Source organism: Corvus moneduloides, chromosome W, assembly GCF_009650955.1.
Source record: "Corvus moneduloides isolate bCorMon1 chromosome W, bCorMon1.pri, whole genome shotgun sequence".
Classification (NCBI taxonomy): Eukaryota; Metazoa; Chordata; class Aves; order Passeriformes; family Corvidae; genus Corvus; species Corvus moneduloides.
Genome location: NC_045510.1, coordinates 12,640,233 through 12,667,570, shown reverse-complemented (window position 1 = coordinate 12,667,570; position 27,338 = coordinate 12,640,233). Strand labels below are relative to the sequence as shown.

Sequence of the window (27,338 nt, the reverse complement as noted above, 5' to 3'; positions counted from 1 at the left end):
GGAAAACCATAAAATTCAATAAGAACTAAAAATAAAGGGGGGGTTATACATTAGAAGAGAACTTTAGGTATTAGGCATTACGGGAAGTCTGTACCTCTCAAGTACCTCAGCCAATGGGGAAAGAGAGAGGGAAATGCGGCCGGGAAATTAAAGTAAAAAGGAGGCTGCGCCCTCCAAAAATTTGAGAGATCCCAGGGGAATGCCCCACGGCCTCTCCCTTTATTCGAATAAAGTAACAGGACTCCTCTGTCTCCTCTTTGGACATAAACCTCTGGTGTTGGTGGATTAATTTTCCTGACAGTAGGGACCAGTAGGAAATGGAAAGCAGCCGTATGGAGACCTATATGGCGAGTCGCAGAAGCTACTGAAGGACAAAGTGAATCCAGTCAAATTGTCAAATTGCAGAGTTGAAAGCCATCCAGATGGCTTAAGTGGCCAACACTCTACCTCTACACTGACTCATGAATGGTAGCAAATGCTCTGTGGGGGTGGCTGGAAAGGTGGAAAAAGGCCAATTGCCAGTGCAGAGGAAAACCAATCTGGGATGCTGAAGAATGGCAAGAAATCGCTGCCTGGGTAGAGAAGCTGACAGTGAAAGTCCGTTATGCGGATGCTCATGTGCCTAAGAGTCAGGCTAATGAGGAGCATCCCAACAACAAACAGGTGGATTGGGCTGCCAAAATCAAGGTGTCACAAGTAGATTTGGATTGGCAACACAAAAATAAGTTGTTTCTTTTTGGGGGGGGTGCGAGTGCTGGAGAGCTAGCCAGAGTAACGACACATACACTGATACGATTTGAGCATTGTTCTCCGGTTTATTGTTTAACTATACAAGCTTATATCTACTTTTGCAAAGATTCACGCCCAGTCCCTCTAGACGGCCTCTAATCCGCGGGGGAGCTGACCAGTGTATAACTTTGCCAAGGACTTTCAGGGCTGCCTGCAGCCAGGTGCTTTCCAGGCTTGCTTGCAGCCAGGGGCCAGTTCAGGGGTTTTTCCTCAGCAAGCCTGGGTTGTCCAATTTTTCCAGGGGTATCATATGCCCTTGTTCCACAAGGAATCCCTCTACACATCCCCCATTTTCCTTTTGGGCAACACAGGCTGGGTCGATGATCCTTCGCAGCCCCTCTTTAATGCAAGAAAAAATGCACCCAAATACTATTAAGCCTAATATAACTACAAATAGCAATCGGCAGCCTTCTACTACCAAGGGACGCAGCCATCCGGTGATACCCAGACCCTTAAGCCAATCTCCAATAGGGTCATCTGTCTCCTGAAGGATGTGTAGGCCCCTCTGGAGGTCAGAGAGGTGCTTGTGAATTGAGACAGAGTGGTCAGAAAGATTCATACAGCACATACCTTGGAAATCTTCACAGCCGTGGCCGTGGGCTAATAGTAGAAAATCAATGGCTGCCCTATTTTGTAATACTGCATGTCTAACACTAGTAACATCTGCGCTTAGCTCGTCAAGCATCTGCGAAGTTATGTTTAGTTCATCCCTCGCCCAGCAAGCAAGTTTGTGTAATCTTGCGTGCACTCTAGCTGCTGAAGTACCAGGTAAAAACATAAATGCTAGCCAAATTGTACTATGACTCCAAAAGACGGGCTCTTCAGTCTTTTCACATTTGAGCTCACGGACTGAACGCCGCACCCTGGTTTCAGTGCGGTGGGTGATATTTAAGAGTTGATGCAGGTTTGGGTGGAACAGGGTGAGTTGCCTTAAGTAGCACCGTCCCCGATGTGGGCTGGCAGGAACCCCATTCCATGCGCAGTCCCCACATATTAAGAACGTACCACTAGGGAGGCGTTTCGGGGCTTGACCCGTGAGGTTGATTCGGTGGTAAATTGCTTCGGACTCGTAGTTTCTCAGAAACCAGTCTGCAAGAGGGTCAACAGTGGCCCAAAGGTGCCTATTAACATTTAATTGACTGGTAGTGGGAGGCTCGAATGTCATGTAACCATCCCCAGTTTGGTTTGTGGAACCCAGTAGATCTAACTCTTCTGGTGTCCCCATGGTGACATTGATGCTTTTCAAGAATGCAGCTTGCCAGCAGGCATGCTGCTGCACAGCCTTGAGTCCGATCAGCCCTGAACAATTGCCATTGCCTGTGGTGTTCCCTATCAGGGAGCTATTGTCTAGCATCCCTCGGAAGTCTTGCGGGTTAAAATATGGGACCCCAATTAAGCAGGTGCGAAATGGGTCCCCTGGCGTGGACAGGCTCAGACACATTGTGCCAGTTTGGCCAAATTTAGAAATATATCCTCTGAGAGAAGGCAGGTCACCACCCCTCCCCCACCAGGTTCGGGGAAAATAAATTTTCCTCAAAGGAAAGTGAAAGAGATAAAAACTATTTATTTAACAAACACACAGGGAAAGGAAAATAATGCTAAATAATAAAATCTCTCCCTGTGGAGAAAAAACCTGGGAAAGTGTTAGAGTCCTCCCTTTGGTCTCCTTGGAGCTGGGGCTTGGGCCAGGGCCAGGCCCTGTGTGCTCGGTGGAAAGTTCTCCCGATGTGTTCTGATATGGAAGCAGTCCAGTGGAAAAGGGAGAAAATCCGAAATTCCAGGGAAAGGAAAAATTCAACTCAGTCTCTCTCCGGAGAAAAAGAAACTGAACAACTGGCCAAAAACTGTCCTGGGAGCAGCAAGCCAGGTGCTTCCTCCCTCCCCTGCCGCAGCAGGGAAAAAAAATTTGCTATCTCTGTGTGACCTTGAACAAGCTGCAAACTGCTTTGAAGAAGTTTTGCTCAGTTTTTCCTTCCCCCTCCCAGGCTCAGTTTAGAGGCATAGAAAGGCACAAAAAATTAATTTCTGGGCATAGGGCAGCGATATGGGATACACATCATAAGGTCACCCCAAGACACACATAGAGTCTTGCCCTGTTAAATTAGCTAGGGTGACCCACATATTTTGTCTCTTTTGGATTGCTGTCAACATTGCGTGGGACCAGGTTAGGATGCTTACAAGAAGCAAACCTCTCTGAAAGTTTGTGGGCCCAGCACTGCTTTGTCGCTTCCCAGCGCTTGGGGGCCACCACATGCTGCCGCGGGACACGAACCTGTGTGCTACACTCCCACCCTAACACTGCCACACTCCGTACTGCCTTCACTTGGTCTAAATGGGCGGACAGCCGATCGAAGATGTCCGCCAATACCCTTGTGTCAAGACAGTCAAAAACAATTCCCCACTCTACCTCTGTGTCTGGTGCTATACCCAAGAATTTACACAACTCCCCTTCTTGGTTCCGCCTTCGATCACAGTCTGCACAAGGCGGGCACGTATACCACCCGCTTTCTAACGTTAGCTTGTGTGTCCAGAGGGTCCGCCAACAACCACCGCAAGTCAAAAGCAACCACGCAGGGCAGCCACTACATTCGCCCCAGGGTCTCGCTATTTCCCCCACTACAGAGAGTGGTGGACCTGGCAAGTTCTCAGCCCCCTCACTCAGCCACATCTGCAGCCTCTCCCAAGGCTTCTCGGGACAGGGGTCCCAGAGTTCCAGCTGTTGTAGTAGTGGCGTTACTTTCCTCAGGAGCCGATGCTGACTGTGCCTTCTCGCTTCGGGGTCCTGCATGCGTAGAATGGCACCACTTTCTGGGCACCCACAGTGGTCCCTCTGGGGAGGAAACACATATATCCTTGGCCATTAAATAGCACTGGGCTGGGACCTTCCCACAACCCCATTCGAGGGTTACGGTACAAAACACTTATTCCTGGAAGGCCCTGCTCGATTCCCCTACAAACCGTCTGATGATGGATTGCCACTGGAGGCTCCTCCCTATCCCCAGCCAGAGAGAGGAAGTTCAATGTAAACAGCATTTTGCTTAGCCTTTTACTTGGTTCCATCTCTTCCCCTTTCTGTCGGCCCAGATATTCTTCTAGTGTACGATGGGATCTCTCTACCACTGCCTGACCAGTGGGCGAGTGTGGGATCCCCGTGATATGTTCTACCCCCCACTGCTGCATAAATCTGGCTAGGCGACCGCTGGTGCATGCTGGCCCATTGTCTGTTTTGATCTTTTCGGGTTGCAGATGCAGCTCCACATGCAATGCCTTCTGTCCTGTCTGAGCAGTAGCCCACAGGAAGTGTGAAAAAGTGTCAATTGTTACATGGACATAGCGCTGTTGGCCGAACTCAGGGACTTGAGTGACGTCCATTTGCCAGAGTTCGAGGGCTTTCAAACCCTTGGGGTTAACTCCCACACCCAACCCAGGGCCACGATGGCTACAGCGGGAACAAGCCCGCACTATGCCTTTCGCTTCTATCAGCGGGATCCTAAACTGTCTCTGCAGGGATTTTGCGTTTTGGTGGAACAAATCATGGCTACATCTGGCTTGCTCAAAAATGCTCGCAGGTGGGAGATGCACTATGGGGCACAGGTCACCGCCTCGTCTACACGGGCATTGCCCTCTCCCAGCCTGATGTTCCACTGGTGGATCCGAATGGGAAGATACAGTAGGGGTGTGTCCGTTGTTGCCGGGTATGCCACAGTGTGATAAGCAGTCTGCCCAAATGTTCGTTGTTAGTACGCCAGATTTCTGCATCATGGATCCGTTGGGCTACTCCAACGACATATAGGGAATCGCTGACTACATTCACTGGTTCCTTCGACCACTGTTGTAAGGCCCATATCACGGCACGCAGGTCGAGTGTTTGCAAGCTGTCGGCCGGTTCTCCCGCTATGACATGAGTCTTCCAGTGGTCGTTCTCTTTCCAATCACAGGCGGCCCACTTGGTCTTCCTTCCCGCATCCGTGAACACTGTGCGCCCTAGTACCGGCTGTTCTACATTCAGCGGGCGGTCCAGCCACTCATAGCGCCCCAGCAACTGCGCCAGCCTTCCCTGTGGGTGCTTGTTATGGACCACGCCGGTGAATCCAAGCAGAGCTTCTGGCAGTGCCTCAGCATGGCGTAGCATCCACTCCAAGTCCCCTGTCTGGACCAGTGTACTGATGTCCTCTGCCTCCCTGCCGTCCAACTCCACCACTCGGTCGCAACTCTTTCGAATTAAAAGCGCCACCATCTCTACCCTGGACTGCAGTCTGAAGCATGGCTGAGTCGGCGGGAAGATCCATTCGAGGATCCAGATGTCCTCCGCCTTTTTCTTTTGCCACTGGTGGATGATGGCATGTGAACCTGCTGCGCCAATCAGGGTGATGAGGATGGCGAGTGGGACTCCTTCTCTGCGCGACACCCATGCGTACCGCAGCTTATCTGTGACCTTGGCGAGAGCTGCTGCTTGGTCCGGGGAGCATTCTCGAGGTTCGGCAGCGTTCTTCCCTGTTCCGGTTTGGCCAAATTTAGAAATATATCCTCTGAGAGAAGGCACAACCACCCCTCCCCCAGCAGGTTTGAAAAAAAAATAAACTTTGAGAAAGTTTTGCTCAGTTTTTTTTCCTTCCCCCTGTCAGGCTCAGTTTAGAGGCATAGAAAGGCACAAAAATTAATTTCTGGGCATAGGCAGCGATATGGGATACACATCATAAGGTCACCCCAAGACAGTCCCATGCAGCCATGGCAGGAAGGGGGCAAGGTCAGCGTTCATGATTCCCACGACTCCGCGGACCCTTTGCAGATCTCTTAGCAGCCGTTGCGCATCATGGAGCGTGGAGATTTCTGTGTTTAGCTCAATCTTTTAGGGCCTAATTTGCAATTCTGATATGAGCCAGCCCAGGTACTTCCATGGTGCAGTCCACTGGATCTTTTTGGGGGCGATCTCTAATCCAGTCTCATGCAGTTGCTCTCTGACCTATTGTATCTCTTTATCTGGTAACTCTTTAGCAGTAGCTATCAGGATGTCATCCATGTAATGGTAGATGAGTGCTTCTGCATAGCGTCGTTGAATCGGACGTAGTGCCCAGTCAACATATAGCTGACACAGCGTGGGGGAATTTTTCATCCCCTGGGGCAGGACAATCCACTCATAGCGCTTAGTAGGCTCACTGCGATTCTTTGTGGTCACTGTAAAGGCAAAACATTCTGTGTCCTTTGGATGCAGTGGGATTGTGAAAAAGCAGTCTTTTAAGTCAATTACAGTGATTTGCCATCCTGTTGGGATCATTGTAGAAGCCGGTAGCCCAGGTTGCAGCGCCCCCATAGTTTGCATGCGCGCATTCACTTGTCAAAGGTCATGAAGGAGGCGCCATTTTCCTGACTTCTTTGGGATCACAAAGATGGGGGTGTTCCATGGGCTAACCGACGGCTTGATGTGTCCTGCCGCTAGCTGTTCTGCAACAAGTTGTTCTACTATCTTCAGCCTTTCGTCTGTTACTGGCCACTGCTCGACCCAGACAGAGTCATCTGTTAACCAGGTGAGAGCCCGCATGGGTGGCTGATTGGCAGTGGCCGTCAGCATAAATGCTGGTCTGTGGTGAGCACAAGGCCTAGCTGCGCGAGGATGTCACGTCCGATCAGGCCTTGCAGGGTCTGAGGCAGCTTCATAACATAGGGGTGACACACAATGGTTTGATTGTCCTCAAACTCTAGGGTAATTGGGGTTGCACTTACTTGGGGGATTTCTGTTCCCCCCACCCCTACCAGCGTGGCTGCTGGTTTTTCCAGTCCCCAACCAGGTGGCCATACCGCCTGGTTCATTATGGTAACGTCGGCCCCTGTGTCGAAAAGGGGCTGTATTTCGATGGCTCCTGCCCCCTTTTGCAGGATCACTTGCCGCTGAGGTCTCTGGGCCAGGTTCAATGTCCAAAACACGTCGAACCCAGATGACCCAAAAGCGTGGTCTCAGTAGACACTGCTGTTGCTGTTTGCCCCGTTGGTCATTAGGGGAATGGGGACGATTTGGGCAATGCAACTGCCCTGCGGGATAGTCACAGGTGGTTGCAGCGCGTTGGCCATGATCTTAATTTCGCCAGTGTAGCTGGCGTCGATGACTCCAGGGAGCACCACTGCTCCCTGCCGGCTGGTTGATGACTGCCCCACGAGTAGGCCTCCCAGATGAGGGCTGTCTGATGACAGGGGGCCCTTGGTTATGGTCGAGATCAGGGTGACCTGGTGGTTCGTCAGCATGACTTCTATTGAGGTTGCCACGCCCACTCCGAGGCTCTCTTGGGTGGCTGGCTGGTTCTGGTGAAGGAAACCACCGGGGTTGCACTCGACTCGTGGCTCTTTGGGGTGCTCACTTGTGTCCTGGCGCGTGGCCCCACCACACTACGCTGGCCATTTCCCACACGGCGGCATGCTATGGTGGCATGGGTGCCAGAATTGCAGTTGTGGCACCACACCATTTTCCGGCAAGTGCGCCTCAGGTGCCCCTGTTCACCACATTAGAAACAGGCTACTCTGCCCGTCTGGGGACCAGGAGGTGGGCCAGCGGCCTTCGCCCCCTTTTTTCTTTGCTCCCCTCCGGTCAGTGCTGCGGCGATGACTTGTCCCTGTTTTTGCAGGACATTCTGCAGCGTTGTGATAAAAGAAGCTGATTGAGATGACTGCTCCGCATGGCTAGCACGCGTGAGCACTTCTGCTCCCTGGGGCAGTGTGGCAAGAATTGTCTTAGTTTGCCTATTAGCATTTTCAAAGGCAAGAGTCTGGAACATTTGCTCTTGGAGCTCTTCAGAGAGCTCAGTTGCGTCCTTCAAGGCTGCTGACAGATGGTCAATGAACTGACCATATGGCTCCGACAGCCTCTGTCGGACTGCTGCATATGGAGGAGACTTCTTCTTTTCAGGTACTGACAACAAGGCTTTCTGGGCAAGAGTCTGTGACAACTGATGAATGATTGTGGGCAGTCAGCTGCATCACTGTCGCTCCAAAAGCCCCGCTCCCAGTTAGCATGTCAGCTTGGATCGCATGCAGTGGGTCTTGTGTATCACCTTGGTGTTTGCTAGCTTCTTCTTGTGATCCCTTTTCCTGGTGTTAAAATCAAGAGTCATACACGGTTAGAAGGGGAAAAGGGATTTTACCTTGGTATTTATTTTAAGGATCCTTAGGTGCACACGTCCAGGTCATATGCATCGAGATGCACCCCGCCGAGTATGTCCTCCCCAACATCGGGTATAACATTATAGGTCTTACTAATTAGCATATCTATCAAAGATTCCTCAATGAGAGGCTCAAGTGAGCCCCCCATCCCCAAGGAACCTTCCCCTGGATGGTTCTATCTTGGTTTACAGAATGTGTTCTGGAGAGGACCTTGGGGTCTGGGGCACACTGATCCCTAGCTACGAAGCTTCTAAAATGTTTAGTCTCTTAGCTTGACAAAAAAGTCCAAGAATGTAGGCAAAAAGCACTAGGAATACAGAAGTTGTAAAAAGGTATAACAGGGGTATAAAAGAAAAGGCAAAAATCTTCATGGCATCATTTCCCCCCTTTTAGAGACTAACAAAACTCTATCTTGTATAGTCTCTAACACAACCCGGGGCTTGTAATCACAAGCCTCGGCGTGCCCTCGGGCAGAGGGGACGCAGCGTTAGCCTCCACAACGTCCTCGCTGGATGGCTCAGTGGAATAGGCATGAGATGGATGCGTGCGCTGGCTCCTCCTCAGAGGAAGCACGTCGGGCGGCCAATGGATTAGATCCGCGTTAGCCCGGAAAGCAAAGAAGGCGGGAGGGGCTTCTGGTATGGGTTCCAACAGGTTTATTTGCAGGAGGGTCCAGGAACCAGAAAAAAGCGCCGAGAAGAAGCGGGCTCACCCCTTTATGGGGGGGTGCAGCAAGGCAGGGAAAGAGAAAACAACCAATGGGATACAAGCAGAGGGGAGGATACAATTTTTCAGAACAAATGGGGAAAACAGGGAGGCAGGAGTCATAACAGGGAACCAATTAATAACTAAAAAAGGGAGAACTTTCTGGAACAGGGGGAGGTAATTTAGGATTGGGAGCCACCCAGGGGGAGGTAACCTAGATCTCTTCTGGTCCGCCTTCCTCTCCACTGTCCTGGGTGGGGAAATCCACCCAGTGGATGGCCCTGGTTTGACTGACATTTGATGGTTTCAGCCTGAGAGCAGGCTGAGCCACCCCACCATCTCCCCCTTCTTTATTTCATTGAAATGAGGGGAAAGGCTTAAGGGGTTTCAAAACCAAACACTTAAAAATGGGAAGGGCTAATAAAATTAACAACTCCATAAAGAAACCCCATAGAATGTCCTTGATAATGGAAGGAATCTGGCCACTGGAGCTCCCGGTGTACAGGAGGAGCTGCAGCAGCAGGTGGGACAGCAGCATGTAGGATGTCATCACGCAGTCATGGGAGATAACTTTAGGGACAGTGTAACATAAATAAAATTAATACAAATACAATTAACTTAAATAACAATGGCTCCCTTGGACTCCCCCTCTTTCAAAATAAAGGGCCACTTAGGGGAGGGAAACACAATAGAGAAGGTGGGAAAGGGAATGTTTGTCTTTGCAGCCTGGGAGGAGAATTTCTTGTTTATTCAGGAGGTCTTGTTTCTCCTCCTTTTCCAGGCAGTTGCTACTGCGTTTTCAGGCTGCTTTGGTTTTGATGTCTTTGTTAAAAAGGGTTTGATCCACTTTCCAGGGATCCATTTAGGTCCTTCTGGGGTTGATACGCATCCATACCCCCTTCCCCATGTGATTAAGGGGTATGGGCCACGTATTTGCAGCGTGTCTGGGTCTTCTACCAAGACATCGGGTCTTTCAGTTAGCTTAGCCTTGGTTGAATTTGTAAAGTGCCTTAAAATAGGGGGGTTCTGTTCTTCATGGGAGCCGTTTAAAAAATTTAAAGTGAAGAGCGCTTTGGTGAGTCTTAAAACGGGGGCATTAGTCTCATTGCCTCCTTTCTGCTGTTCAAGCAGTCTTTTTAATGTTTGGTGTTTGCGCTCAACGATTGACTGGCCTGTAGGAGAATGGGGGATGCCGGTGACATGTTCCACACCCCATTCATCAAAGAATCTTTTAAATTCTGCAGATGTATATGCTGGGCCATCGTCTGTTTTTATTTTTTTCGGTGTCCCCAGCAGAGCAAAGGCTTGAACCAGGTGGTTGGTGACATCTTTTGCCCTTTCCCCACGATGGGCTGAGGCGAAGGTCGCACCAGAAAAGGTGTCTACTGATACATGTACATATTTGTGGCCACCGAATTGGGGGAAATGGGTAACATCCATCTGCCATACCTCACAACTGCCAAGGCCTCGAGGATTAACCCCTTGGCCTAATGATGGTAACTGGTATTTCTGGCAGCTAGGGCATGTCGCCACGATCGTCTTTGCCTGGTCTTTGGTGAGGTGGAACATCCGGATGAGGGCTGGAGCATTTTGATGGAACATTGCATGGCTCAGCTGGGCTTGCTGGAATCTGTTAGGCAGATTCGCTAACTTCATGGGCATAGCTAGGGCATCTGCTCTCCTGTTCCCTTCGGCAATAAATCCTGGCAGGTCAGTGTGTGACCTCACATGCATTACGTAAAAGGCTTGCTTTCGGTGGGAGACAATTTGGATTAGCTTCGAAAGCAAGTTATAGATTTTTGGATTTGCCACCTCTCTGAGTGATGCTCTTTCTGCTCTGGACACCACTCCTGCTACATATGCAGAATCTGTTACCGAATTAAATGGTTCGTTGAACCGCTCAAATGCTCTGACCACTGCGGCAAGCTCTGCAACCTGCGGTGATCCTTCGACCACCTGCACATCAGACTCCCACTTCTGAGTGCGAGGATTCCTCCAAGAGATGACAGACTTGTGAGATGCCCCAGAACCATCCATAAAGATCGTCAGGGCATTGAGGGGTTCACGACTCTGAATTTCTTTTGGAATTAATTTAAAGGCCAAATTGAACAATTTGTGTTTCGGGTTGTGAGCTGATATTTGTCCCGAATAACTATCAAAGGCAAATTGGAGATGATTGTTGTTTTGAAGGAGATGGTCCAGTGCATTGGTTGTTAGTGGCAAGTAAATACATGTGAAATCACACCCCGCAAGGGTACGGAGGCGAGACCTAGCCTTTATCACCAACTGAGCCATGAGCTCCTGTGGCGTGGTAATACTTTTGGACAGCTGGTGCGAGAAGAAAACCCACTCAATAATCAGAAGGGGATCCCTCTGCACCTTGTCCCATTGGAAAACCAGCCCATGGAGGTATGGCATTTTCCCCAACACTATGAACTGAAAGGGCAGACCTGGGGCATAACGATGGGCTTGGTGAGATGACAGCGCCTCCTGGACTTTGATGAGGGAGTTTCTTGCCTCTTCTGTCAACTGCCTCGGGGATTTGAGATCCTCGTTCCCACGAAGCAGGTTGAACAGAGGGGCAAGGTCCTCAGTCGTCAGTCCCAGGAGCTGCCTCACCCAGTTGATGGACCCGCAGAGTTGATGGAGTTCCTGCAGAGTCTTGGGGTTATCATTGATCTTTAACGGTTTGGGCACCACTGTCTGCTCCTCAATTTTGAGTCCTAGATATTTAAAAGGTGAGGTCTTCTGGACTTTTTCGGGATGGATTTCGAATCCATCAGCCTCTAAAGCCCTGATTACCTCCCCCAGAGTCCAGTCCAGGTACTGCTGCGTGGGCGCACACACCAAAACATCGTCCATGTAGTGTAGGATCACAGCTCTAGCTGCCTTTTTCCGGACAGGGGACAGAATGCGAGCGACATACCACTGGCAGATGGTGGGCGAGTTTTTCACGCCTTGCGGCAGAATTCGCCAGTGGTGGCGCTGCATGGGAGCCTCTCGGTTGAGGGAAGGCACCGAGAAGGCAAACCGGGGTGCATTGTCCAGATGCAGGGGGATATGGAAGAAGCAGTCCTTGATGTCTATGACTGCTAGCTTCCACTTCCTAGGGAGCATTAAGGGTGATGGCATTCCGGGCTGCAGGGATCCCATGTCCTCAATGACCTCGTTAATTTTCCACAGGTCATTAAGGAGTCTCCACTTGTCTGTCCCCAGCTTCTGGATCACAAAGACCGGGGAGTTCCAAGCGCTGTTGGAAGGCTCAATGTTCCCCTTCCCCAGCTGCTCCTCCACGAGTGCAGTGAGCGCTCTCAATTGGTGTGTTTTTAAAGGCCACTGATCTACCCAGACCCTTTTATTGGTGAGCCAATTCAATTTCTGGGTGGGGCGCTCCGCAGTGGCCCTACTAAAAATCCCGGGGTTGAGATGGGATCTCAACCCGGGCTCCCCACTGGGACATGAGATCCCTGCCCCACAATGTAAATCCAGAGTCAATAACAAATGGACGGACTGTTGCAATCCGCCCCTCTGGACCCTCAATCTGGACATGCGTCCTGCTTCTCTGGGCGGCCACAGATCCTCCCACACCTGTAACAATACCTTCTGCCGGCTGCAACCCCCAATGGGACGGCCAGTTGTTGGAGGCAATGACTGTCACATCTGCCCCCGTGTCCATCATCCCTGCTCGGCTGATGTCCGAGCCCTGGCATGAAATTTTGCAGCTTAGCATCGGCTTGTCCTCCCTTACCACCTCAGCCCAGAAGACAGATGGGTTGTAGTTCTCTGGTGAACTTCTGGGCATGAGGATGGCCTGGGCGAGAACCTGGCCAGCTGCAAGAAAGAAAGGTGGATGAATACATTGGATGTTAATTGTAAAGAGTCCTTGTGATCCTACTCGGACAATCTCTGGTGTTATTGAGATCTCTGGTGGTGTACGCGTGGTGTCTCCTATAACAAACAAGCAGCAGTCTTTCAGTCCTTTGCAGCTCACGAGGACCCGTTGAGGTGTGATAGAGTCCATCGTGGTTGCAGTAGTGGTAGTCACAGTCTTTCTGGTTGCGGCTTCTTTATTTATGTCATCACGCGGGGCCGCAGATCCGTGCTGGTCCTCAGTTTCCCAGCTGTACCTCCATGGGAGTGGGCGATGGTACTTGCCCTGGGGAAACAGCTCGGGAACTTTGATTAATTGGGGCTGGAGCTCTGCAGTTCCGGGCCACATGTCCTGGCTTGCCACATCTGTGACAGGTCCAGGTTCTGTTTGTCATCCTCTTGTCCTGAGGTGCCGTTGCCTCAGCGGCACCCACAGCTCCCACCACATTCCCCCTCGTTTTTAAATTTGGTTGGCCAATTGGAACTAAGGTTGTGCAGTGTCGAATCATCTGCTTTAACGTTGGTGGAGGATCAAGTGGAAGGGTCATAATCACTCTCTTACAAGGTTCATTTGCATTAGCTTTTGCTATTTGAGTGATTATGCTTTCTCTAATTCTTGTATCTTCCACTTGCTTCTCCACCACTAATTTTAATTTGTCAATAAAGTCAATAAATGGTTCATTTGGGAGTTGCCGAGTGTCATAGGTTAGCAAGCATAGTCCCGGAAGGGACGTCCTTGCTAAGGGGTACTTACAGTTTCCTCTGGGAACTGATAGAACCTATCAGCTGGCCAGTTTGGATATGGACAATTCTCTAAGCCACTTAAAGTTGTGATCACCTCTGTGATCCACACTTAAGAATAGGCAAACTCCCCCTCCAAGCTCTCTCTCGTTTCCGGTGCTGGGACAGGTGGCTGCAGGCCCCGTGTGGGGGCCAGCGGGCCCGGCCAGGCCCTGCTTGGGCCAGGCCGGGCCGGGCCACGGCCAGGCCCTGCTTGGGCCAGGCTGGGCCGGGCCACGGCCATCCTGGAGCCATGGACCTGTTCCAGCCATGGAACCCCCCCCACTGCCTTGCCGTGGGCAGCCGGAGCGGCTCGGCTCTCCCCCCTCTCCACTGCGATAAGAAAAATTCAACATTCCAGCTGCAAAGCTGCAAGGCCGAGGTGAGATTAACCCTTTTATTGCTGTGAAGAGCTGAAAACCTGAGGGAAGAGAGAGAGGAGATGCTTAAAGCTGAAATTCTGTTGTGAAGCTATGATATATCAGAGTATCCTGTTGTAATTTCATGAAGATATGGGGGGTGGAGTGTTCAACTCGTAAGCAAAAGCACCTGCGCTGAGATAGGCAGATGCTGACGCAGCTGTAATTTCATGAGAAGTTTGGACAGGGAGAGATGAACCAGATGAGGACTTTTGCTCCAGATGGGAAAGGAGAAAACCTCAGTCCCTAGAGATGCTCCCAGAGATAGTCCTAAAGATGAAGATGATGAAGACCCTTTGCTCCCAGGGAAGGAGAAGGGCCTCTGTTTTTGTTTCTGAACGGCTCAACCTTAAAATTGTACCCCAAAAAACTTCAAGAGTGGACCCTCGAAAGCAGTTGCGGGAAAAGCTGCAAGTCGGGGGAAAGGACTCACACGCAGGCAGAGAGACTCCTCTTCCTAAATGGACTGAACAATATTTGGAAGTGGGTGGCTGTCTCGTTGTGATAATGTTTTCATAGCATGAGCAAGAAGAGACTTCTCTTTCTAAATGGACTGAACAAGGTTATTATGGAAGTGGTAAACAGACTGAACATCTTAAGGGTTGTCTTTTCACATTGTCAGTGGGAGAAGGGAGGAAGGTGGGGGAAGGAGGAGAGTTCTGAAGGTGGTATAATTTTTTTTCCTTCTTTTAGGTCTGTTAATAAACTTCTTTATATTCTTTCAAGTTTGGTGCCTGTTTTGCATTTCTCCTAATTCTTATCTCACAGCAGATAAACAGTAATGAGTATTTTGGACCAAACCACTACACTAAATTGGTGTTTCCGCCCGGTTACAAACCGAACCCGCGACACCGAATTTCAGTAAAATTTAGTAGAGGCGCCGATTTAGGGAGCATCATTAAAAATGCTTGCTCCGCCACATGTTTAACAGCATTTAAGACCGGCTCTGGGGTGTTTCGGGCCTGGTCTTGTGGCTTGGCAAGCAACCCCTCACCGGTAAGGTGGTCCATGGAAACCCCTGCATTATTAGGGTCTTGCAACAGGATTGGGAGGACCTCTCTTAGTTGCTTTCTCCACCCGTCATCCCACAACTCGAATTCGGCTGGAGAAAGCAAGCAGGAAAAAATGCTTTGGAGGTCTGCTGGGACCAACACTGTATTAGTGAGGGTGGCCCTCAGGAGATTCCGGAAATATGGACTCTCCCTCCCAAACTCCTTCTGGGCTTTACAAAGTTCTTTGAGCCCAGCAGGGTCAAAGGGTTTCCAGGTGGGGTTGCCGCCAGCTCGGTTATAAGTAACCGGAGCGGCGAAGGGACCGGAGGAGGCTCCCGGTTCCGGGTTCAAGATGGCGTCGGTTCCGGTTTCCACAGCGTGGGAACCGGAAGATGAGGCGTGGGAACCAGAAGGCTCCTCCCGGTAGGCGGGGGCTGAGGACAAAGAGGAGTGGCCATGGGAAGGGCGGGGACTCCCGACGCAGGAGGCGGGACCTGACGCGAAGGAGGAGCTCACAGACGTCACGTTAGGAGGGGGCGGGGCCAGGACAGGGCGAGGAAGAGGAGGGGCAAGAGGATTTTGGGAAGAAGAAGGAAAAAAGGCGAGCTGTGCCATGCGGTCTCCTCCATTTTGGGGGAGTGCAGGAACAGCAGGGAAAGGGGACAAAACGGTGGATGAAGAAAAGCCTTTGCCATCATTTTCAGGGCAATAAAACTGGGAACCGCTTTTTGGGCGAACAACTGGGGAAGACGGCATAGGAGAGAGGGTTTGGGTAGAAGCCGAAACAGCCTGGCCAGGGCTACTTCGGCGGGGCAGCTGAGAGGATCGAGGAGAGTCAGGGAGACGGTGGCAGCCCTGTGCCTCTGGGCAGTTTACACCTCCCGGTCTTCTCAGCGACGGGGTAAGTGGGATGAGGAACACAAGGGGGGGAAGGAGGGACTTGGGAAGAACTGGGGAGAACTCGGGGCTTTTCTTTTATTTTCCAATTAGCTTTGTGTATATCTCTCAAAGCCCAGACCATGTAGAGAAACCTCTCTCCGGAGGAATCTCCCCTTTGGTTTAATTCCAATATTTTGTCCCCCACAAATTGCCAAAACGTGGCCGACTTCAAATTATCAGGGGACATCTGGGGAAAATAAAAGAAGAGCCACTTAACAAACCTTTTCAAAAACCCCTTTGATAACTTTAACCCACAATTCTTCAGGGACTCCCCAACTTGGAGATAAACCTCCCGCTGAGGCTGGGAAAGCTTAGCTCCCATCTTAAACCTCAGCCTCAACTTCACCCACCACCGGCAAAAAGGAGAAATTAAAAATAATTTCCCAGGGGCCGGGAATCACAAGAATACTTACACACACGAGAAGAAGACACAAGCATCCGGTCCTGGAAACAAAAAGGCATGGTGGGGTCCTCCGGGACAGGCTGCTCTCCTGGCAGGAGTTGGCAACCTCTCGGAGCACGGCTTTTAAAACAGAGCGCGCTGCCGCAAGAGGCGTCGGCAGCTCCGAATCGCTGACACTCGCAGCCCCCTGGCAGCGAGGACGATGCAGGAACGCACGTGTGTGAGTCCCTGTTCGGGGCGCCAACCTAACGCAACCGGGGGCTTGTAACCACAAGCCTTGGCGTGCCCTCGGGTAGAGGGGACGCAGCTTTAGCCTCCACAACGTCCTCGCTGGACGGCTCAGTGGAATCAGCGTGAGATGGGTGCGTGCGCTGGCTCCTCCTCAGAGGAAGCACGTCGGGCAGCCGATGGATTAGGCTCGCGTTAGCCCAGAGGCAAAGAAGGCGGGAGGGGCTTCTGGTATGGGTTCCAACAGGTTTATTTGCAGGAGGGTCCAGGAACCAGAAAAAAGCCTCGAGAAGAAGCGAGCTCGCCCCTTTATGGGGGGGGTGCAGCAAGGCAGGGAAAGGGAAAACAACCAATGGGGTACAAGCAGAGGGGAGGATACAATTTTTCAGAACAAATGGGGAAAACAGGGAGGCAGGAGTCATAAGAGGGAACCAATTAATAACTACAAAAGGGAGAACTTTCTGGAACAGAGGGAGGTAATTTAGGATTGGGAGCCACCCAGGGGGAGGTAACCTAGATCTCAGTGATCTCTTCTGGTGACTGACATTTGATGGTTTCAGCCCGAGAGCAGGCTGAGCCACCCCAACACTTTACCTAGGTTCTGCAATGTAATACATGATATAGAATGTCTATTGTTTATGTAGTCAATTTAGAAAAGATAGGCAGAGAAAGTCTTCACATTGCTGGAGTATCTTATCAGAGAAGAAGAAAACCAGAAACCAGAGAGAGAAAAATTAATGGAGGGAGCAGAGATGGAATGGAGCCAAGGAGGAAGATAAGGCTGATAGGATGATACATAGAAACTCCAAAGAATTTATGAATCATGCATGATTGTGATGAATATGCAATAAGAGGTGTACTTTTAAAGACGATCTCTTGGATGTAGAGGTGTGCCTTTGGATCTCTGCCAAAGCACCTGGCTGTAATACCCTTTTTGCTATCGTCTCCTAATTGTCCCTTTTATTAAACTTCTTTTAAAATTTACAAAGAGTGAACCTCGTTTTTCACAGCAAGAAGGGATGAGGAAAAGGTAAAGGTAAAGGCAAGAATAATGGCAGTTTTTACCACCCCCAATGGGAAAAAAAGTGCAGGGAGCCCCAGGACCAAAGGGAAGGGGGCAGCCACGAGGACAGTGATTGGGAAGGAATCAATGTGCCCTTTGTAAAAGCGGGGCTCACTACACTGGAGCCCTTGATAGCATGCAGAGTGGGTCTGGACCGAGAAGTGTATTTTTTAGTAGACACAGGAGCCTCTCTGTCTAATTTGAATTTTATGCCAAAGGGGGAACAATGGTCCAAATATTCTTTTGATAAGTGGGAAAGATGAGCAGGTGCATTTTATTCAAACACTATTAGTGAATGTGGAAGATGGGTTTGAAATGCATGACTATGCTCCTAGTTGTGATTGTGGTTTGCTAGAAGGGGATTTGATTACTGAGTTGGGAATGTGGGTTAGTGTTGTGAGGAGTGATGGGGAGGCTAGCGCTGTTATGACACTGTGTAAATTATCTGATAAAGCTTATACTAAAGTAAACCCAGAAGTGTGGGGATGTAGTAGTGCAAGTGGCTCCAGCCACTCTGTCTCCTGAGGAGAACTCAGACAACCAGTTGTGGTGGTCAGCAACCCAAGTTTAGCATGTAACTTTACAGTCATAGTGAGAATCCATGATTCCTTTGTTCTGCCTTTTGCATGTTTTCTCCCAAATGGTTAATGTTTTCCCCTCCCTGTTTTATGTATGAAGTTATGTATATTCATTTCCCTTCTTTAATATGTAGCAGTTCTAGAAAGTTCTTTGTTCCTCGACACCCCATTGGATCCTTCCCTAAGTCCCGCCTATGCATTGTTCCCATTGGTTCCCTTGCTGTCAACCCCGCCTACTTGCCCCTATCCCATTGGCTGAGATCCCTCTCCCCGCCTATTCTGTACCCAGTATAAAATCCCCGGACCGTCCTACCAATTGCCCTCTTCATCCCTGCCTTTTCACCAGAATAAACCTGCGGGGAACACATACGGAGAATCCCCTCTCTTTCTTCTTTGCCTTCGCCTGCGTGCCTGCTTAAAAGCAACAGGAAGATACAGCCCCTTTTGGGTGAGGAGCTCTACCCCTTTTCATTGTGTGTTGTGCACTGAGTGCCGCCTTCCAGAGGGGTTTCAGCATTGACCTCCAGGCTTCTTTGTGTTGGCACACGAGGGGTAAACCCCCTTCTGCCAGCTCACAGCTGCAAAACCCCTCATGGGTTGTCCCAGGGGAATGTGGAAAACTGGATATGGAGCCTCTCGACATTACTCTGAGGTGACTTGGACAACTGGTGTCTAAAAAGCAATACCCTCTTTCAAGGGAGGGAAGGAAGGGGTTGCAGCCTGATGCTGGGTCTCTGTTAAAGGCAGGTCTTTTGGAACTGTGTATGTCTCCCTATAACACTCCTATCCTGCCAGTTATGGTGCAGGACCTGAGAATAGTGGGTGGGACTGTTGAGCTTGGGCACTCCACAGTCGCAGATCCTTGTACCATCTTGAGCTGGGTTCTCTCCTCACACTGCTACTATTCAGTACTTGATTTAAACGATGCTTTCTGGGGATGCCCACTTACAGAGCATAGTAAACAGTATTTTGCTTTTGAGTGGGAACAAGAGGGAGAAGGGAAAATAGTAAAGACATGTATGGTCCTTCCACAGGGATAGAAGCACTGGTCTTATTTGGGCAAGATATTAAATGAATTTACTCCATCCCTAGGAATTAAGTTATTGCAGTATGTGAAGGCCTTGCTCCTGTCAGAAGAATGGGAGGAGGTGGTAGGGGAAGCCACTGTGAAAGTGCTTAATTTTCTGGCTGGAGGAGGGCTTGGAGTGTCTGAAGGAAGGGCACAGGTGATAGACAGAAAGGTTGAATGTTTGGGGCATATTTTGATTGAAGGCTTGGGGTGTGTTGGCCCAGAGGGGGTCCAAGGGATCTTGGCAGTGCCATTGCCCAGGACTGAAGGGAAGCTGTTGTGAAAAATGAGGTTCATTCTCCTGTTAGGATTTTAATAAAGGACAATAAGGAACAAAGACAATAAAGCAAAAATCACAGTGCTGGGTTCTTTGGTACTCAGCCAAGAGCACATCAGCTATTGTGGAGACACTCTTTACATACCTTTCCTATTGCATCAGCCTAATGCATATTCATAAGCAATTATGGATATTCAAACTTTCCCCAAAACTAGTTTACATGTTCCAGGAACTGTTCAGCATGGCTCCTCCTTGGATCTGCCTTTTTAGAGCATGCACATTTCTTGGCTGTGGTTCTATTCAGTTTTTATTAACATCCCCAGAGTGGGCTTCTGCAGATGGTAGTTGCCGATAGTTGGCATATCAGTAGCAGGGGTCTCCCTCATACGTTCATTGGATGTTATCCAACCAAGCAGACAGTTCAATTACCACAAGCATAACTATATTAGCTATTTTACTATTATGTCTAAGTTTAGTTAATGACAGAAATAAAGGCATTAGTTATTGTTACAAAACTACATCTTTATAACAAAGCTACTTTAGCATTATACATATAGCATCTATTTTAACATTTGTAGAAAGCCAATATTTTAATATGTATCTATCACACTGTGACAATTTTTAGGATTAATAGAGTATTTGAATCGCCCTTAATTGGGCCAAGAGACACTTCAGAGACAGAGTCCAAGAAGTGGGTATTTGCTTTATTCAGTGCTGGGTGCATGGGGGATCACTCCTCCAAACACACACACACACACCGGCACTTCCTACAACACAATATTATGGGTAAAATTCATGAATAGTCATCACATTCCTTGGGATAGGAGTGGTTATACAAATTAGTTCTCAGAAGTCATTAATACCATTAGCATATGTGTCACACATGCGTGGTGTGTCCTGGTGGTCTCACTGTGGAAGGCTCCTCTTCTTCCTCGGGGGTCTTTCTGATGAAGATCGGTAGTCTTCATCACAATGCACTTCTCACCTTTCTTTCTGGAGCATGCGCAGTCCTTTGTAGAATGATTCAGCGGTTTCTGTGTTGGTCTCAAGTAAATTCTTGTTCCTCTTATCTTGACAAGATTAAGGTGAATCCTGCTTCTTAGGTCTTGTGATCAACATTTGCTGTCTCCCAATAGTTAACTGTGCTTACATGAGTTAACTATTGATCAGACTTATCATATTGCAGGACCTCGATTGAGGGACTTTTTATTATGAGACTTTTTAAACACAGCCCCAATGTTGTGGTATGGACATGAGAAAGACGGCAAAACTTTAGCCAGACTCAGAAAAGGAATTGGAATTGTCTGTGTAAATCAGGGGGAGGAGGGGGAAGCAGAGGTTAAATGATTTGCTAAGAAGCTGTTTGTTAAAAACAATGCATGCAGCTTGCTCAACACTTATTGTGCCTACCAAAGCAGGATGAGAAGATAGAAGACTATTGATAAAGGGAAGGAATCTTGACCAAAGATCCTGTTTTCAAACCTAAAACTAACTTAAACCAGCCTTGAAGTTTGGACTTGGGCCAGGAACATAAAGAGCATGCACAGGGAAGCAAGGTGAAAAGTTCAGAATGAGGAAGACTCTTTACTTCATCTGAGGAGGACTCTTACTTCATCCCAGAGACCCCTGCCCACGACCACCAGATGACACTGCGCAAGTGTAATGCAGATGTAAATGACTTTTGGGCTCATTATAGTATGAGGGGAGGCTAGGCGGGGCTAGGTAATGAATATGTATAGGCATATTAGGAAACTTAATGAATATGGAACTTGTAACCCGATATATACCAAGCTGAATGCAGCTGTTGGTATGCGCGACTTTGGAGGCATTATCCCCCGTGCGTCCCAGCGCTGGAATAAACATACCTACTTTACTACTTATTACAGTAGTGGAGTCTTTTCCGCATATCATGTGGATGTTAAACAGGGCTGTGACAAAGGAACCTGGGCTAGGGAAGATTTACAGGATACCCCTCGGCCAAATGGGGGAAGGGTGTTTACTGATTGAAAAAAATGGATTGAAGAGCTAAATTTTTTTTGCAATATATTATTAAACATTTATTAGTAGAAGAAAGGCATATCACAGTGCTGGCGTGCTTGGCAATATTGCCAGAGGCACCCTCCATTCATTTTACTGTGGACTTAAGTACTCTCTTAAACTGTTACATATTCATTAAGCCCAGAAAGTAATTTACACTTCACTCAACTTGCCCCTCTCTCCGTCCGCCTCGGTCCTCTGGCCGCCTCGGTCCTCTGGATAGCTTCAGAATTGAAGACAGGCACCCTCTCTTAGGTGCCTCCCCAGTCTCCAGCCTAATTTGTAGCTGACAGTTTCCTTGGGAGGTGTTTGATGAGATGACAGTCTTCCTGGGATGCATGCGGTTTATCTTCTTTGTTTCTCCAAGATGTCTTGGTTTCTGGTTCTGTAGTTTCTCAACTCAAAAGATGTTTATTACCATGTGTTTATTAATACATTTCTTAACATATTACAACAATTTCAAAGTTACAATATACCTTAATCTCGTTTCGACTTAACTATATTTTACCATAACACTATTTCTACATGTGAAAAACGAGGTTCACTCTTTGTAAATTTTAAAAGAAGTTTAATAAAAGGGACAATTAGGAGACAATAGCAAAAAGTGTATTACAGCCGGGTGCTTTGGCAGAGATCCAAAGGCACACCTCTACATCCAAGAGATCGTCTTTAAAAGTACACCTCTTATTGCATATTCATCACAATCATGCATGATTCATAAATTCTTTGGAGTTTCTATGTATCATCCTGTCACGATCCGCTAATGCAAGCGGGGGTCGTGATGGTTCGTTTATCGATCTCAGAGTGTAAAAGGACACAAGAGATTTCAGTTTTAATCAAAGCAGTGCACCTTTATTAAGTGCCCACAACACAGTAATGCGATAGAAGAGAGTAAGAGAGAGAGAGAGAGGGGGGAAAAGAGGGGCAATAGCTACCAACGGATGAGACGAAGTCCTCGTGGTCTTCCGCCAATAGATTCGTCTTCTTTCCGTGGGGAGATCTCCGACTCGGTTATTTTAGAAGGTCCCTTTATAGTCCTTTTCAGAAGCGAGGGGCAACTGGCCAAGAGGTTGGGAAATCTACAGCCGTTGTTATGGGGTCCGTTGCTTTGGGAAGCAGGTACAGGACAGACGTACAAGACAGGTGTACCGGAGAGGTGTACAGGACAGGTCATTCCTTTCCGCTTCAGCGCAGTCCTTCCCGCCTGGGCAGCAAGAACGGCGCAGTCCATTGTGACCTGCACTAATTTTCCTCAGGAATGCGTACCAGTTCCCAGTGGGCACACCCGTAGGCAACACTCGGCAGACAATCCCACCTCAGCCAGGCCAGGACTGCTGTGTTCAGTCTCTGTCTTCGGCGATGATCGTGAGGCAGATGAGGGATTTTCGGACCGTCTCTTACACATCCCATCAGCCTTATCTTCCTCCTTGGCTCCATTCCATCTCTGCTTCCTCCATAAATTTTTCTGTCTCTGGTTTTTCTTCTTCTCTGATAAGATACTCCAGGAATGTGAACACTTTCTCTGCCTATCTTTTCTAAATTGACTACATAAACAATAGACATTCTATATCATCTAGGTAAAGTTTTCCTAACATTATGTAACATGCAAAAAGCCAACATCACGATACATTCATAACAATTATATAACATACGAAAAGCCAACATCATAATACATTCATAACGATACCTCCCTTTTCCTTTTTTTATAGATCATTTGGCTTGAGCAGTATCCCTTGTTTTCTAGCCTTTATTATTTGCTCATTTTTTTCACAAATCAATCTTGCTTCTTCAAAGGGGTCTTTGATATCATTTTGCTTCTTCAACACCATGATCTTTTGTGCCGTTCCAGATGTAGCCAATTTTGGTTCCACAGGCATTGGTACTATTTGCATGCCTTGGACCATGGTAGATATTAATCGAATAAAACAGGGGACCAAGCAAGGGAGAAACATCAAGCCTGCTGCGGCACATAAAAGGAAGAAACCTAGCTTCTTCCACCATTCTATTCCCAATACATTATCCCACCCGCTAAGTTTTAGTGCGGATTCCCACTTTTGGACTGGTACATGGGCTATTTTTCTGATATTTTTGGCTATATCTAGGATGGCATCCCCATGGTCATCTATCTTCAAACAACAGTCTGATGTATTAAATTTTCCACAAACACCTCCTTCTTCAGCCAATAGATAGTCTAAAGCCAGCCTATTCTGATACACTGCAGCTTGTGTTTGGCTCTGTTGGCTAGCTAGTAATTCCAATGCCTGACCAGTTTGGTTCATTATTATTTCTACAACTGCTTGGAGTCTTATAATCCGATTCAGCATGTAAATTGGGGTTCCATATCCCCAACTCCCGTCTTGTGCCCAGGTGGCTGGCCCATATGTTTCAATTATGCACTCAGTGGGCCATTCCTTGTCTCTCAATTTTTGAGATCCTCCAATCAATTCTCTTTTATTTCTTTTTAGATCCTTATACATTGGTATTCCTAGTTGATCTCCATCTGACTCTGGTAAAAGAAAGAATCCTGGGTGTATGATTCCCAGGGTACAACTCCCTTTCCACCGAGAGGGGAGCTTTGCATATGCCCTTTTTCCACATATCCAAAATAGGCCATCTGGTGCCTTCCAGTAATCAAATTTTTGTTGATTTATATTTTCTCAAAATTCTGAAATGTCTGGGATCCCAAAATAAGGATTTTTGTTTGTATCATTGCATTGAAAGAGTTTGACCTTTTTACTGTACTTATAATTCTCTTCCTTTGTTTTTCTCTGTCCAATACAGAGCTGGTTTCTCAGGGACCCACCATGTAAAAGTTCCATTACTGACCTTATATCTCTTATGGGGAGTATTTCCTACTTCGTTAAGGAAATTGTTCCCAGTACGCCAGAGACACTCCTCTCCTATCACTGTTGAACTTAGTACCCACCCTTCTGGTCTGTTTTCTCCCCTTATCCTTGTCTGATTCCACTTAAGGAGTTCTATTGGGCTTAAGCTACTGCCTTTCCATGGCCATTCCTCTGTCATCAGAGGCCCTCCACAGACCCAACAGTTGGTTACATTAAGCTCTTTACCTATCCTTTTCCCTAATTCCACAAACAGGGTTTTTTTTCCAAATTTTGAGATATCCTTTTCATTTTCTAATTGTTGTTTGAGTTTCACATACATGTCTTGAATTGGGGTTGATATAGAGTTAGATTGCTGTGCTAGCTTTGCCTTTTTGTTTACCAGTTGTTTTTTTACTAAGCCTGAGACTTTACTCCCAACAATATATGTGAAACAAATCCATCTTTCCCCTTTTGGACATTTACTTCCCAACCTGCTACCACTTGTTCCTAAGTTTTCTACAATCCAGTACTTTTTCCCATTTTGTATACAGTTTCCTAATATGGATGGGTTATAACAGTGACTGTTGACATGGGTATGTGCAATGAAAAAGGAACCTCGGTGTTTTTCCATATACAGCTTTCGGTAACACTTATGGCATGGCTTTGTCAGTATCCCCAGAGAGAAGAGACAAAAAAGGAGTGACAGATAAAGAAATAACAGAGGTCCAATATGGCTTATACCTCCCCCTCCCATGCCTATGGGGTTGCTACCCACAGCAGGGGTATATGATCTTCTTGGTGGCAGGTACAGTGGTCAATTCGGTCTTGCCCTCTATTTCCTTGTCACTTCCTTTTCGCTAAATTCCAGGCAAATTGCTTTTGGCACTTCTTAATTGTAACTTTCCACAGTTCCTCAGGTATCGCCCATTCACCAGGCACTAGTAATTCCCATCCACAAAGCAAGGTTACTATTTCAGCTGTTCTTTGCTCTACCTGGATGGGGAATAGATTTGGCGTTTGACACTTCATGCAATGAGTGTCATTTTAGTGAACTACAATATTTTTTATAGTCTAGACATTTACATTTAACCCAGCTAGCATATCCAGTATTGGGATGAATCAGACAGGGTATATGGTATGGCACTGTTGGAAGTGACAATTCTTCCTCCTTTTTAAATAAGTCACAGGTTAAGGCCAGAATATGAGAACTCTCAGACCGAAATAGTCCTGATCCTCCTGTTTGGAGTGGAAGTATTCCTCCCCAGGGGAGGTATTGGAGGTGTCTCAGGACTTGTCCAGGCAACACTTGAAACCACTGATATAAACTTGGCTTTATTTCCCAATCAGGTGTGATTCTTGGTGTATCTCTTGGATCATTTGGGTCTTCCCAGTGCATTACCACCCAGTTCCCACTTAAGAGTTAACTTGGTATCATCAGGCTTAGATGTTATAGTTCACTCCTTAGGTTCTTCCACGGGTCCTTTGATTCTGCTGGCGTGGATCCACCCTCGCTCCTTGGTCTGGATCACTGCCTCAGTCATCAGTAGCACCTGAAAAGGACCTTCCCCTTGTGGAGTTCAGATTCCTTTGAAAGTTACTTTCTCTCATAGTGGCTACCATAATTTTTGCTTCTACTTTGGCTTTTTCTTCATCTCTCCTGATATAAACTTTTTGAGCCTCTTTTAATAAATCATTTAATGATCTTTCGTGCCAGTCTTCCAATTTTTCTAGTTTCTTCCTAATATCTGGCCAAGCATGAGTTGAATCACGCCGCAACCGGGCCAGGAGACACTTCAGAGACAGAGTCAGAGAAGTGGGTATTTGCTTTATTCGGCGCGCCAGGTGTGTGGGGATTGCTCCTCCAAACACACACACCTGGTGCTCTCTACAACACAGTATTAAGGGTTAAATTATGAATATTCATCACATTCCTTGGGACAGGTGTGGTTATACAAATTATTTCTTGGAAGTCATTAGCATATGGGTCATGCATGCGCTGTGCGTCCTGGTGGTCGCGCTGAGGAAGACCTCTCCTCTTCCTCGGGGGTCTTTTCTGATGAAGACCAGTAGTCATCCTCTCAGTGAACTTTTCACCTTTCTCCCTGGGCATGCGCAGTCCTTTGAGGAATGATTCAGCAGTCTCTGAGATGATCCTTGTCCCCTCTGTCTTGACAAGATTAGGATGAATTCGGCTTCTCAGGCTTTGTAATTAACATCTTCTGTCTGAACTAACATTTGCTGTCTCCCAATAGTTAACTTGTGCTTACATGAGTTAGTTATTGACTGCCCCTTCTTCAATCCCCCCTTTTCTTTGGTTATTTGTAATTCTTTACAAATCTTGCATGTCTTTAATTAAGAACCCTTCTCTATTTTATTTCTAAGTTTATGCTTGTGTCATTGAGCATAAGCATCGCGATTCCAAGTACATAATATCATACAACAGTAACTACTAATACAAACAGTAAGTAAGAATGCGATAACACAAATAGCTATTACAAACAATTGTTTAAGCCAGGATAAGTTGGGTAACCATGATGTAAGTTTGTCTCATACCTCTTTAAACTCCCAAGAAGTGTCATCTAAGGTGATTTGATGCAATGTTCGCTTTGGATGAATAATTTTAGCAGTTTTCTGGGTATTACAATGAGATCTTTTATTTTAGCCCACCCATCAGATCCTATTTGTCCCTTCCCTTCTTGTATCCAATTTAAATCATCAGTGTCGTATGGTGGGGGTTTTTCACCCATAAGGATGTTAGAAGGGATTAGAGCAAGGGCTTGAATTTGATCCCCGCCAGCCACTGCCTTTGCTGTTTTGTCTGCCATAGCATTTCCCAGTTCAGGGATAGTGTTGCCCTGGGAGTGTCCTTTACAATGTATTATAGCCACTTGTGAAGGTTTTACCATTGCTTCCAGTAACTGCATGATTTCAGTAGCATGCTTGATTTCTTTCTTCTGTGCGGTTAATAAACCTCTTTCTTTCCAGATAGCCCCGTGAGTGTGTACCACCCCAAAAGCATACCTTGAATCAGTCCAAATGTTGATAGGTTTTCCTTCGGCCAACGCCAAGGCTCGAGTTAGGGCTATTATTTCAGCCTTTTGAGCTGATGTCCCCATGGGTAACGGTTTTGCCTCAATGACAGCATCTGTGGTTGTAACTGCATACCCAGCGAGCCGCTTACCATCCTTGATATAACTGCTCCCATCGGTGAACCA

The 27,338-nt window shown here is 47.7% G+C and overlaps 1 long non-coding RNA gene across 1 annotated transcript; it reads left to right on the top strand.

Moving 5' to 3' along the window:
• The first annotated feature begins 6,363 nt into the window (after positions 1–6,363).
• LOC116437469 lies at positions 6,364–21,600 on the top strand. Its single transcript, XR_004237316.1, has 3 exons — positions 6,364–6,373; positions 13,395–13,403; positions 21,522–21,600. It is a non-coding gene; the product is annotated as an uncharacterized LOC116437469 (long non-coding RNA).
• Positions 21,601–27,338: the final 5,738 nt, after the last annotated feature.